At 40.5% G+C, this 14,364-nt stretch overlaps 1 protein-coding gene across 3 annotated transcripts in view; it reads right to left on the bottom strand.

Annotated features, from left to right (window-relative positions):
- Positions 1–14,364, bottom strand: part of gpat2 (glycerol-3-phosphate acyltransferase 2, mitochondrial) — a 253,000-nt gene that overhangs the window by 223,693 nt on the left and 14,943 nt on the right. For all 3 annotated transcript variants that reach the window (XM_034238034.1, XM_034238019.1, XM_034238027.1), the window contains exon 2: positions 2,759–2,812. The gene's annotated coding sequence lies outside the window, so the exon portion shown is untranslated. The remainder of the gene's footprint in view (positions 1–2,758; positions 2,813–14,364) is intronic.

Raw genomic sequence — 14,364 nt, 5'->3', positions numbered from 1 at the left:
ACCAGAAACCAGACATATCGTTTTAAACTGGAGAGATACAAAAATATGCATAAATAAAATAGTAAAATAAGATATGAATGAACAACAAAAATAAAATACGTTACATGTATTTGTTATTGGCTGTGGTAGGTTATTGGTTATGTTCACATACTTATTTAATTATTCAAATGTAAACCGATCTTTTTCATATGGGTGTTTAGTAGGGATGCACGATATTGGTTTTTTGAAACCGATACCGATAACTTCCTGCTTCTCAAGACCGATACCCGATAATAATATAATATATATATATATTAAATGTACCTGTAGTTTTTGCACACCTGGTGGTAAAAAAAAGACTAGTAGTGAGCAAATTACATGAGCATTACTACTATGAACAAAACAAAGCCAAGAACAGTTTTGACTCTTCAAAGTGACCATATTTATTTTTCCAAACAAAGTTCTTGCCTTTTTCAAAAGCCTCGTTGATAGGTAAAAGCCCCGGTGCCTTTGCAGCTGGCTTTGGATTCGCCGCTAGTTTAGCAGCGCAGGCGTCTTCGTACGCTTTTAACACACCATCGTAGCGATGGCGATGTTTCAGGTGACTAATCAGGTTGGAAGTATTATAGCTCGTTGCCTTTTTCCCTCCTCGTGGAACTTCTGCATTACATTTGTTAATACAAATAGCAAGCGAACTATCTAACTCTGAAACTTTGAAATAGTCCCATACTACCGGCGACATGTTTGTTTACTGTCCTGGCTTCACGGCCGCACACCATTTACGTCACAGCCAGGCATGAGTTAGGGAGCGCTGGATTTGTGAAAAACTCCCCTCTTCCTAAACCACTAATACCACAGTACTGGCAAAACGGGAGGAGCCGAGTGAAAAACAAGCGCCCCTCATCCCAATCCACCCACACCGCAGTATGTTTTTCTTTTTTTTACCCAAAAAATATATTGTATATTATCGGGGCTATTAATACTGTTATCGGGTTTATCGGGATGACGTCATAATTCCTAATATCGGACCGATAATTATCGGGCCGATAATTATCGTGCACCACTAGTGTTTAGAGTTGTACCCCCTAGTCTCTAGTAATTCTGCTTAAAGTGCACCAGATTGAAGCATTTTACTTTCAAATGTTCAAACATTTCTTCCCGGTATGCCTGAGAAGGCAGATATGCTTGTTTTTCTCAACAAGAACTGTTTTTAAATTGGGGGGGGGGGGGGTTCCTTTAAAAGTTGGACTGTTGTAGCTTCAGTGGTTCTCAGGTTACAGTTACATAGCAGTGAATATAAACAGACTGATTAATGTGAATATTACTGTAAACTAACCTGTGTAAAAGTTTCTCGAATAAATGTAATTTTTTTGGTGGAAGAAGCATGTATCATTTTTTTTACCCTGCCCCTCAAAGAATCGGAATTGAGAACCATTAAGAACCGGAATCGAAAAGTAGAATCGGAATCGGAATCAGAATCGTGGAAATTCAAACGATACCCAACCCTAGTCATAAGTAGCACAACTTCCCTCTAAAGACATAATCAATTATAAATGCTAATAATATATTGTAACACTGAAGAAGTGACACTGCAACCAACTTCATTAAGGCTCATAAATACAATCGGCCAATTACCCAATCCAGGCCTTGCTTGCAAAAGTATGAAAAAAATACGTCATTTAAATATTCTTCCAGACATTGCTTTACGAGTTATGTTTCTCTGTGCCGTGTTTGTCTCACTCACAGGAAGTGAGTAGCGTGAAGAGACAGGAGGTTTTGTTTACTTCGTAGATGAAATGTGGGTCAATATAAACATACAAGTCTCAACCCTAACCTCATCTCCTATTTCTCTATTTTCACATACAAAAGCTCAGTAGACCATACTCAGAATGTACTAAAAAAAAAAAGACTTGTCATGGTGATGAACTTGTATGATGACCGTATACTGTTGCATGGTCCCTTTTCACACAGCAATAAAGTGACTTCAGTACATTTTCTATAGAACAGCTGTGGACCAGTGTTTCCGCCAGACCAGGGCTGAGAGGGCATCCACCCCGAGAGCGGAAGGGGGGGATGTGTGTTTTGAATTTTGACTTGAGCCGTCCCTTATAGATACTGTCTTTTTACGTTAGTGAGCCGGATCATTTGGCTCGGCTCTCTTAAAGCGCCGGCTGTTTCGGCTCCCAAACGGCTCTTCATGTTACCACAGTTTATCATGGAGCCTCAGTTTCGCCGCTGCGAGGCTCTGGTGCTCGCAGCTCACGCGCGTGCTCCACTAAACCCCCCCCCCCCCCTGCTCATCGCGTCCAAATCGCGCACGTTTCGTGTTGTCCTGTAGCAGGCACCTTCGATGTCGGTGAAACGATCTTCAAAATACTCCGAAAAAAATCCCACCAGACTCCTTTGCCCCTCCAACAGAGGGATTTCCTTGTCCTTTTTCCTTTTCGTCATTTCAAGCGATAAAAACTCTCGATCTTCTCTCGAATTATTAATATTTTTGGACGCCCTTGGCTCGCGGTCAGGGCGTCCCGAACTGAATAAGGGCGTCAAATGACGGCAAGAGGCCCCCCTGGCGGAAACGCTGCTGTGGACCCCCGACCAAGGCTTTGAGAACAACCTCAGGGGCAGCAGAGCCCCAGTACATCCACTGGTGGGGGTTACAAAGAATGGGCTCACACACACTTACACTCTCACACACACAGGCAAAGACAAAGTGGACTGATTCTGCATTTAGTTGTGGAGAAACAGTTTCCAATCGAAATAGGGATGTTTGTCCTACCTTATTCTGAAGCAGCCACAGGTTTTGTAAGGTTTTTGTTGATTGCTGCGCTGTCTTAAAAGGAAAAAAAATAGACATGTTAGCAGCATCTTAGTTAACACCATCAAAGCATTACCTCTGCTCTAAAATCTATGAATGAAGCAAATCTAAGTTAAAGCAGGGAATATCTAAAAAATAATACATGAATAAGGTCATGTTGCTACTTATATGTCTGCACTTATGACGGTAAACAATTTCCTTAGCACACAGACTTATTTATGCCTGTTTAAACTGTATTTGGCACATTGTCTCCCTCTCAGCTAGGAATAAGTGTCAAACCAACCAAGGAAGGAAGAAAAGTGCGGCATCTCAACATGATTAAGTATTCACAACCAGACAAGCCAAATCAGAGGTAATAGGAAAGACATCATTGCAGCGAGTGCAGGAAAATGGAGAGAGAGGAGAGGGATAAACTGTGATGGGAGGGAGACAAAACCTTTGACTCAGAACTCATTTGATTGCAGTGAACAAGCTCTTTCTCTATCTACTTAAAACATACACTTTTTTACCCCCAACTGTTGCTATGACTCCTCCAAACATTAAATCACTTGTAATGTGAATTAGCTTATGCATGGATGGACCAGACACACACATACAGGTTTCCCTCCTCTGCTCCCCATCAGAGGGTGAAATTATATGATATTTCTGATCCTGTCAAGAGCTTAAAAACATTATATTTGGCTGGGCTTTTGATTTCTCTTGTTTTTGCCGTTTTGTCCTTTTTGCCAAACCTCAACCCACAAATCAGGTGGGTGTTTAAAAAATGTTCCTGTCAAAAGTGGAACATAATTCCAAGCGATGCAGTCTAGGTAAGTTTAAATTATTTGAGATTTTGTTGCCTCTGAATGACCGCTGAACTAGGGCAACTATTGCCAACCTAGGAGATGAATGAAGAATGCCAATGGCCATGCCAAATTACTTATTTACTGAATGTAAAATGTTTTAGGAATTTTATAAATACTTAATCAAATTCTGCTTTGGATTTGTTGCTCAATCATTCAAAGAGGACACACGTGTTGTGAGGAAAGTGATGGAACTGCTGCAATTCAGACTGAGATACAAATTCAGTTTATGAATTTAAGAAAATGTGTTGTCACTAGTTACATGTCCGGTTTTCACTCAGGGAGAATGTGCGTTGCATTGTGTATTCAAATCAGACATTATCTGTATGACCATGAAACTATCAATTCTATACTTCAAAAGTTTGCTAAAGGCATCTTTGTTGTCAATAACATGTTTGAGGTAGCAACACTATCTTGGGTCAGCTGGGAATTCCCATCAGCTTATTGCTATTGACAAGCTAATTAAATGGTCATAAGACCATAAACTCCAGCTTTATTGTCAACAACACACAAGCCTATTAACAACTTTGTATATAAAAATAGGAAATGCATGGTTGAGAAACCCTTGCCGTTATTGATTTTTTTTTTTTTTAGACAATACTCCAAATGTTTGTAGAGTATGTATTAGGGATGGGTACCGAGCCCCGGTATTAAGCGGGCCCCGGGGCTGAATTATTAAAGACTGTGGTGCCGTTAAGTTCCGACGTTATTGGTCTTGTTATCGGTACTGAAGACATGTAAAAAATATGTCATATGTATTATTGCTACACAAACATTATATTGCAGTTTTAGTGTCGCCAACTCCGTTTCTAATATGCAAAAAGACTGCAAAATGCGTCTGATTATTTTTTGTATTTTTGATCTTTCCAATCCAGACGAGAGATCTCTCTCCCCCGCCTGTGTGCGAGGGGGCGGGGCAGTTTACACACACGCAGCTGCTACATGCAGCAACACACACGGAGGAGATGGCGGAGAGAACGTGGTACGAGGTGTGGTTAAACTTTACCGTCTCGATGTGGACAATGCTCGTTACCAAAAGTGCAATAAGAGTTTAGCATGTACATGTAAGGGCGGTAACACAAGCAATTTGTCGAAACCTTTAGCAAAAGTGCAGCACATTCAGACGGAGAAATGCACCGGGTTCGACTGTCTTTCTAGTTGCTCTGTAGCTCCATCCACGAGTAACTTTTCCACGTCAGGTGTTATGTATGCTAGCAGCAACACACCGAGTTAACTCAATTATACAAACATGGGTTAATGATTAGAGGAAACAGAGTTATTTATTTTGTTAAAGTTTCAGATATTCTGTTTACAATTATGTCATCAGATTATTTAATACGATTTGTTAAAACATTGTTGTTTATTTTGATGTGAAATATTATGTATTTAATTTAAATAAAAAGCAATGTTAGTTTTGTTCACAATTTGTTTAGTTAGTTTACCTTATTTTTTTCTCCAAAAGAACCGTTAAAAGACCGGAACGATAAGCGGTATCGATAAAAGTAGTAGTACCGTTAAAACCTTAACAATACCCATCCCTAGTATGTATACACGCTGTGATCTCAAATTTGTGAGAAACTATCTCCTTGAAGCAGCAGCACAACCCATCAGAGAGAAAGCTTATCTCAAGGATTTACACTGCAAGTCATTCTGGACACAGGAAGTAAATGTATATCTAAAGATGTATGGGTAGAGGACGGAAATAAAATGATAATATCATTGCATTGCAGACAGTCCATACATATGGCAGCAAGAGAGCCAAAAGCAACTCATGTGAAATATATCTTCACCTCTTCCATGAAGCCATTTAATTAAATCCATGCTGTAATTAACTTGTTTCTGTGTTCCATGGAAAAACATGAAAGCTACAATAGAAATGATCATCAGTGTTGTGGTTCTCCGTAATAAAGTAAACTGTATCTGCAGTGGTAAGTTTGCAGCCATTTCAATGCTCTGTACACATACTTGTTGTAGGTGTGCTGATTCATTGTGGTTGATGAACATCAACTCAGTCCCAAATAGAAGTAACGTGACACCTGACTGGGATATTTTGAGAAAAAAAGCAGAGGTTGACACCGCTCGTATTTAGACTTACCTGAGTGCATCTGAACTCTGTGTAGTTAGTTAGAGGGAATTTAAGTAACCCTAATAAAATAAATCTTTATGGTAACAAGCGCAATTTAAGTAGTACATAGATTAATATTTCATTTGGACCACACTTACCCGAACCAACTATTAATTAAAGCCAGCTTGTTGGTATTCTGATGGTTAAGGTTGTCTCCAGAGAGACACCATCTGCTTTAACCTTGACCACTGAGAACTTATGCATTTCTGTTATTGAATTTAATTAGCTGCAACCAATTTTTGTTCTGTGTGTCATACAGTGATACAACACAACAAGCCACCTGCTGTGATTTGAAACTGGCTAAAATACTGTCCAGAACGATGAAAGTAGTGCTTTGCCATGCTTTTCGTACACAGCTTATTTTTCAACATTGCATGGTGGAGCAGTATGAAAGAATGCAAATGTCCAATTCATTCAGACCAGACACCAAGATAATATACCTTTATAGGTCTCTTGTGATAAATCTGTGTGATGTCTGATTGAGCCCATGTGTGCACAGACAGGGTATATGCAGGAATCCTGAAGTCAAATGTAATACCTTTTAAGACCTTTAAGACCCTTTCCATACATTTTAAGACCTCATCACAACTTCGAGTTCTAACCGGTTACATTGGCGACACACTTTACCTCACATTTACTATATTGATTGTAAGATAGCACAACTAAACAGAGTGCAGACAGACTACTGAAGCCTCCTCTCCACATGAACTTCAACCTCTCTGTCAAGGTCAGGTTTAATGCAGTATGCTGCTTTGTTGCTTCTGTAGACTGTGCTCTTTCATTCCAGTAGAACTCCACAGAAACCATTAGAAACCAGTATTAATAGCCTTAATTTTCGCTAAGTTGATTTATCAACTTTTAATACTTTTTAAGACCCCGCGGACACCCTGACAGAGCTGCTAATTCTCCAGAGCATTCACAGCGAGCAGTGGGCTGTTGAGGACGTTACTGTTGCACCTGTCGTAAAGCACCTGAGGATAAAGAAAAGGGATAATTTACACGAAGACACTGGACAGACAATGAGATTCTGGACTATTTGTGTGCCAGGGCCAAGGGCGAAACCATCAGACAAATTCAAGAAACAAGAAAAGACCGGATTTATGACGAATTACAAACTGGATAATGTGTGGTGGTGTGCTGCATTCACTGACTCCTGCATTCTCTAACCAGGTGCCACCCCTCACCTATATTAAATGAGTATTTCCAGAGAGGGAGAACGCTTCGGACTAGGGTTGCAAAATTCCGGGAATTTTCAAAGATGGAAACTTTCCATGGGACAAAACGGGAATTTATGTGAATAAACTGGGAATTTTACAAATTGAAGGTTGGCTCTTCATAGGGAACTTAAATATAGTTGGGGAAAGTATATTTTAGCATAATCTTGACTAAAACAAACAGATGCCATTCAAGTACACTTGAATATCCATGCCATTCCTCAATCACATAGCACACTGCATGGCTATTGAGACCACACCCCCTACAGGTACTGTGCATTCCTCCAACACATGCACAGATGATTTCTAGAAGTAATATTTAACTCAACATTCATGTTTTTGTTCTTCAATGAAACAAATGATTGTTCAATAAAATAATTTAAACTTGTCTACTTACAAATAAATCTGTTGAAATGTTGTGTTTTTTTTAAATTGTATCTTTTGCATGGATGTTTTCTTATGACAAAACAAAATGTTTATATTTATGCCTGGTAGTGGTGTAACGGTAGGGATTAGGGGTGTAACGGTTCACAAACATTTCGGTTCGGTACGTACCTCGGTTTTTTGGTCACGGTTCGGTTCGGTACGTTTTCGGTACAGCAGAATTTTTTTTCACAGAACAAAACATATATATATATATTTTTTTAATTATTATTAAACTGTGAATAATGTATTCACTCAAATAAATACAAAATATAATAAAATAAACATTAAGGTGCAGCATTTCGATGAACTGAAATAATCTGTATTTGAACTTTACTGTAGGCTACTAGTACTCACAAAACATAAACTATTAGTTTTGGGTTTTTAATTATTATTAAACTGTGAATATTCACTCAAATAAATACAAAATATAATAAAATAAACATTAAGGTGCAGCTTTTCGATGAACTGAAATAATCTGTATTTGAACTGTACTGTACTGCACCTAAGCAGCCAGTTTGACATTATGACTTGCTTGTCATTGTATTTTCATGTTTTTTTAAAGAAAAATGAACTTGTCCACATTGCTTGCCGAAAGGGCAGATCTGCTGGCAGTAACAATGTCTCCTGCTGTGGAGAACACCCTCTCTCTAGGGACAGAGGTAGCAGATACAGCCAGGTAGCGCTTTGCTAACATGGCAACATAAGGATATTTGGCGTTTGTAATAGCTTTGGCTCGGTCTGAACTTTTTGCGAGTGGTGGAGGCTTACATGCTAGCGGGAGTTGGGTTTGCACTTCAGTCTTTTTTCTTTTGGTACCGGTGATATTCACGTTCGGGTGATGCCTTTTCAAGAGTGTGCAAGTTTGATGTATTGCCAGCCGCGTAACTAATTTTAGTTGAACAATGCCGACAAACAGCTTTGGTTCGGTCCACCTGTCTTTGTCCTTCATCCTTGTACGTAACTACGAAACCAAAATGTTCCCAAACCGGAGACTTCAATGATGCTGGAGGATTTTCGAGCTCAACTTTATCTGCGTTCGCCATTAATTTTCGATAGTTCCTCAAATTACTGACTACATTTGAACGCATCCCTCTGACCAGCTCTCATAGTATGCCTCTCATCCAATGAAATGACTTGCTCGCTCTATGACGCGTTGAACCCAATGTGACCAAATTACTCTGAATGCTGCGACGCAGCACCTGAGATTACTTCCAAAAAGTTGTTCACGTTCTCAATTTTTTACGTTTAACGTTATATTCGTTCGGTACACTTCGGTACACACCTGTACCGAACCGAAGGGCCCGTACCGAATAATTTAGGTACGGGTACGTGTACCGTTACACCCCTAGTAGGGATGCATACCGGTATCACCGAAATACCAGTTACTGGTGGCTATGGTATACCGTACCGAAATCAGATCCGATTTCGATACTTTAAATTAAAAAAAATTGTATTTGAAAAGTGAGTCCATGGCCTGTGATGGCGGGTGTTATAAATTGTTATAAATTAGATTGCATAATCGTTTTTCTTCATATTTTATGTATTTTTCATTGTTTGTTCAATAATAGAAAGGTAAAAGTCCCACAAATGAACTGTGATGGGATTTGATTTCTCACCAGTGAAGGCAAATGTTGATTTTAAAGATGAGATTTGTTTGTTTGTGCAATGCCGAAATCTCATGACCTTTATTCTATTATGTATTTGTTCTCTAGTCGAATCTCAGGTTTAACATTAATTATAACGGTCTGTTTGCATTGACAAGATGTGCTATTCACTTGGCACACCTGATGGCGGGTGTTATAAAAGATATTCCATAATCGGTTTTCTTCATATTTGTTATGTATTTTTCATTGTTTGTTCAGTACTAAAAGGTCCAAGAAGTCCCACAATTGAATTTAATATTCATTTGACATGTTAACTATATCGTAAAGCGCTTCATGGGAGTAATTGTGGGATGATTAGGGGTGTAACGGTACACGTACCCGTACCGAAATTATTCGGTACGGGCCCTTCGGTTCGGTACACGTGTGTACCGAAGTGTACCGAACGAATATAACGTTAAACGTAAAAAATTGAGAACGTGAACAACTTCTTGGAAGTAATCTCAGGTGCTGCGTCGCAGCATTCAGAGTAATTTGCTCCCATTGTGTTCAACCATAGACTGTGTGTTCAACGCGTCATAGAGCGAGCAAGTCATTTCATTCGACGAGCTGGTCAGAGGGATGCGTTCAAATGTAGTCAGTAATTTGAGGAACTGTCTAAATGGCGAACGCAGATAAAGTTGAGCTCGGAAATCCTCCAGCATCATTGAAGTCTCCGGTTTGGGAACATTTTGGTTTCGCACTTACGAACAAGGATGACGGACAAAGACAGGTGGACCGAACCAAAGCTGTTTGTCGGCATTGTTCAACTAAAATTGGTTACGCGGCTGGCAATACATCAAACTTGCACACTCTTGAAAAGGCATCACCCGAACGTGAATATCACCGGTACCAAAAGACTGAAGTGCAAACCCAACTCCCGCTAGCATTTAAGCCTCCACCACTCGCAAAAAGTTCAGACCAAGCCAAAGCTATTACAAACGCCAAATATCCTTATGTTGCCATGTTAGCAAAGCGCTACCTGGCTGTATCTGCCTCTGTCCCTAGCGAGGGTTTTCTCCACAGCAGGAGACATTGTTAGTGCCAGCAGATCTGCCCTTTCAGCAAGCAATGTGGACAAGTTCATCTTTCTTTTAAAAAAACATGAAAATACAATGACAAGCAAGTCCTAATGTCAAACTGGCTGCTCAGGTACTAGTTCAGTTCAGATACAGATTATTTCAGTTCATCGAAAAGCTGCACCTTAATGTTTATTTTATTATATTTTATATTTATTTGAGTGAATATTCACAGTTTAATAAAAAATTAAAAACCCAAAACTAATAGTTTATGTTTTGTGAGTACTAGTACAGTAAAGTTCAAATACAGATTATTTCAGTTCATCGAAATGCTGCACCTTAATGTTTATTTTATTATATTTTGTATTTATTTGAGTGAATACATTATTCACAGTTTAATAATAATTTTTTTTAAATATGTTATGTTTTGTGATTTTTCTGCTGTACCGAAAACGTACCGAACCGAACCGTGACCTAAAAACCGAGGTACATACCGAACCGAAATGTTTGTGAACCGTTACACCCCTAGGGATGATACATTTTCAAAGTATCACGATATGTATCGGTATCGTTCAGTGGTATCGGTATCGTAAAAAAGTCAACGATATGCATCCCTATGTAACGGTATACGTAGCGAAAATATTCGGTATGGGCCCTTCGGTTCGGTACACGTGTGTACCGAACGAATGTAACGTTAAACGTAAACAATTGAGAACGTGTACAACTTTTTGGAAGTAATCTCAGGTGCTGCGTCGCAGCATTCAGAGTAATTTGCTCACATTGGGTTCAACGCGTCATAGAGTGACCAAGTCATTTAATTGGACGAGAGGCATACTATGAGAGCTGGTCACAGGTATGCGTTCAAATTTAGTCAGTAATTTGACGAACTGGCGAAATGGCGAACGCAGATAAAGTTGAGCTCGAAAATCCTCCAGCATCATTGAAGTCTCCGGTTTGGGAACATTTTGGTTTCGCAGTTACATACAAGGATGTAAAAGTTCAGACCGAGCCAAAGCTATTACAAACGCCAAATATCCTTATGTTGCCATGTTAGTAGGGATGCACGATATTGGTTTTTTGAAACCGATACCGATAACTTCCTGCTTCTCAAGACCGATAATAAAAAAAAATTGTACGCCACTAATTATTTTAATGCGATTAACGCATGTGTATTTTTTTTCCTTGGCCGCCCCGTAGTTTCAGAGCGCATCGAGTTTAAAATACCATCTACAAGCTGATGCTGACAGCCCCGCTCCTGCCGCCCGCTTGTGGCAGACCACACTTCCACGCTCACCGGCAGCCACCGACCATAGACTGTATATATAAAGGCACCGACTGGCCATCTGGAGGACCGGGAGGGGGTGTGTGTATGTGTGGCCCGAGCGAGCGAGAGACCTTACGTGCATTGTTGTTGTTAGCATCTGGTGCTAGCTAGCTGCGCTAACGGATATAAGGAGCTGTTTAAATGAAAACAGAGGAGCGACATTTCGCCACAACTGCGCCGAGCACTTGACTTTATGCAGGAAGCCAGACAGTGGGACATTGTACGAAAAGTCAGCACACTCAGCAGGGATAGTGCGCAACATGATTGCAGCGTACAGGCAGCTCCGGTTCGAGCATATGCCTTGAGTTGCACATAGCTCCAACGCCCATACCACCGACGACATGTTTGTTTACTGTCCTGGCTTCACGGCCGCACACCATTTACGTCACAGCCAGGCATGAGTTAGGGAGCGGTGGATTTGTGAAGAACTCCCCTCTTCCTAAACCACAGTACTGGCAAAAACGGGAGGAGCCGAGTGAAAAACAAGCGCCCCTCATCCCAATCCACCCACACCGCAGTATTTTTTTCTTTTTTTTTACCCAAAAAATATATTGTATATTATTGGGGCTATTAATACTGGTATCGGGTTTATCGGGATGACGTCATAATTCCTAATATCGGACCGATAATTATCGGGCCGATAATTATCGTGCTTCCCTAGTCAAAACTGTTCTTGGCTTTGTTTTGTTCATAGTAGTAATGCTCATATAATTTGCTCACTACTAGTCTTTTTTTTACCACCAGGTGTGCAAAAACTACAGGTACATTTGATATATATATATATTATATTATTATCGGTTATCGGTATCGGTCTTGAGAAGCAGGAAGTTATCGGTATCAGTTTCAAAAAAACAATATCGTGCATCCCTACATAATGTTGAATCAAATCGTATCGAACTGTATCGCAACAGGGGTGAATTGTATCGTATCGCCTGGTGTTTCAAATGTATCGTGGCAACGTATCGAGATGCGCATGGCATCGTCCTCAGTGATGGAGATGCACATCCCTCGTGGCCACAAGTTAATAAAGCCAACAATTAATCGAAATGTCATGAAATCACAAAATTGACCAGTGCGGTATCCCAATTGCAGAAAGAGCAATACTATTAAAAGGCTAGGGATGCACCGAATATTCGGCCACCGAAAATTATCGGCCGAAAATGGTTAAAAAGGCCCTTTCGGCCGAAAGGGTTTTTGCACCGAAAAAATATCACCAAATGCCAGAACAGGCTTACGTTGGTAACCTAACGTGTTGTTGTGATGACGTAATAAAGACGCGGCGACCATGCTCGCGGCTAGCTCACAGGGGGGGAACATTGACCTTTGTCATCGAGATTGCCCTGAGCCTTTAACAAATCGTATTAAATAATCTGATGACAGACTGTAAACAGAATAGCTGAAATTTTAACAAACTAAATAACTCAGTTTCCTCTAATCATTAACCCATGTTTGTATCATGTAGTTAACTCCGTGTGTTGCTGCTAGCATACATAACACCTGACGTGGAAACGTTACTCGTGATGGAGCTACAGAGCTGCTAGAAAGACGGTCGAACCCGGTACATTCCTCCGTCTGCATGCGGTGCACTTTTGCTAAATGTTTAGACAAATTGCTCGTGCTTACATGCTAAACTCTTATTGCACTTATGGTAACAAGTATTCTCCACATCGAGACGGGTAAAGTTTAACCACACCTCGGAGCGCGTTCTCTCCGCCATCTCCGCAGTGTGCTCCGCTGCATGTAGCAGCTGCGTGTGTGTAAACTGCCCCGCCCCCTCGCACACAGACGGGGGAGAGATCTCGTCTGATCGAAAATACATCATAGACGCATTTGTTGTCTTTGCATATTAGAAACGAGTTGGCGACACTAAGACTGCGATATCATGTTTTTTAGCAATAATACATGACATATATAAATGTACTGTATGCATTCAAAAGTGCTGAATAAATGTTTTATGGACCCATAATAGTGATTATTATTTAAGTGAAGTTTTGCCATAATCATGTCTATTTCCATAATCAGGTAGCTGAACAACATTGGTAAAAAATGTATACATTATATATATATATATTTCTATTAATCATTTTCGGCCTTTCGGCATTCGGTTTTCGGCCAACTGTTTCCTATTTTCGGTATCGGTTTCGGCCAAGAATTTCCCATTCGGTGCACCCCTAAAAAAGGCAATAATCTTTTTGTTACAAAAAGCAAACCACATCATGATCCTTTAAGAATGTAATGTCAATAAGTGAACGAAACAAAAATGATCAATACTTCAAAAAAAAAATATATATATATATATTAGGGATGCACGATATTGGTTTTTTGAAACCGATACCGATAACTTCCTGCTTCTCAAGACCGATACCGATAATAAAAAAAAATGTACGCCACTAATTATTTTAACGCGATTAACGCATGTGTATTTTTTTTCCTCGGCCGCCCCGTAGTAGCGCATCGAGTTTAAAATACCATCTACAAGCTGATGCTGACAGCCCCGCTCCTGTCGCCCGCTTGTGGCAGACCACACTTCCACACTCACCGGCAGGCACCGACTGGCCATCTGGAGGACCGGGAGGGTTTGTGTATGTGTGGCCCGAGCGAGCGAGAGAGAGACCTTAGACAGCTAACGGATATACGGAGCTGTTTAAATGAAAACAGAGGAGCGACATTTCGCCACAACTGCGCCGAGCACTTGACTTTATGCAGGAAGCCAGACAGTGGGACATTGTACGAAAAGTCAGCACACTCAGCAGGGATAGTGCGCAACATGATTGCAGCGTCCAGGCAGCTCCGGTTCGAGCATATGCCTTGAGTTGCACATAGCTCCAACGCCCATACCACCGACGACATGTTTGTTTACTGTCCTGGCTTCACGGCCGCACACCATTTACGTCACAACCAGGCATGAGTTAGGGAGCGCTGGATTTGTGAAAAACTCCCCTCTTCCTAAACCACTAATACCACAGTACTGGCAAAA

This window comes from Gymnodraco acuticeps, unplaced genomic scaffold (genome assembly GCF_902827175.1).
Source record: "Gymnodraco acuticeps unplaced genomic scaffold, fGymAcu1.1, whole genome shotgun sequence".
Classification (NCBI taxonomy): Eukaryota; Metazoa; Chordata; class Actinopteri; order Perciformes; family Bathydraconidae; genus Gymnodraco; species Gymnodraco acuticeps.
The sequence above is the reverse complement of the archived record's forward strand: the minus strand, read 5'-3'. Positions and strand labels throughout refer to the sequence as shown.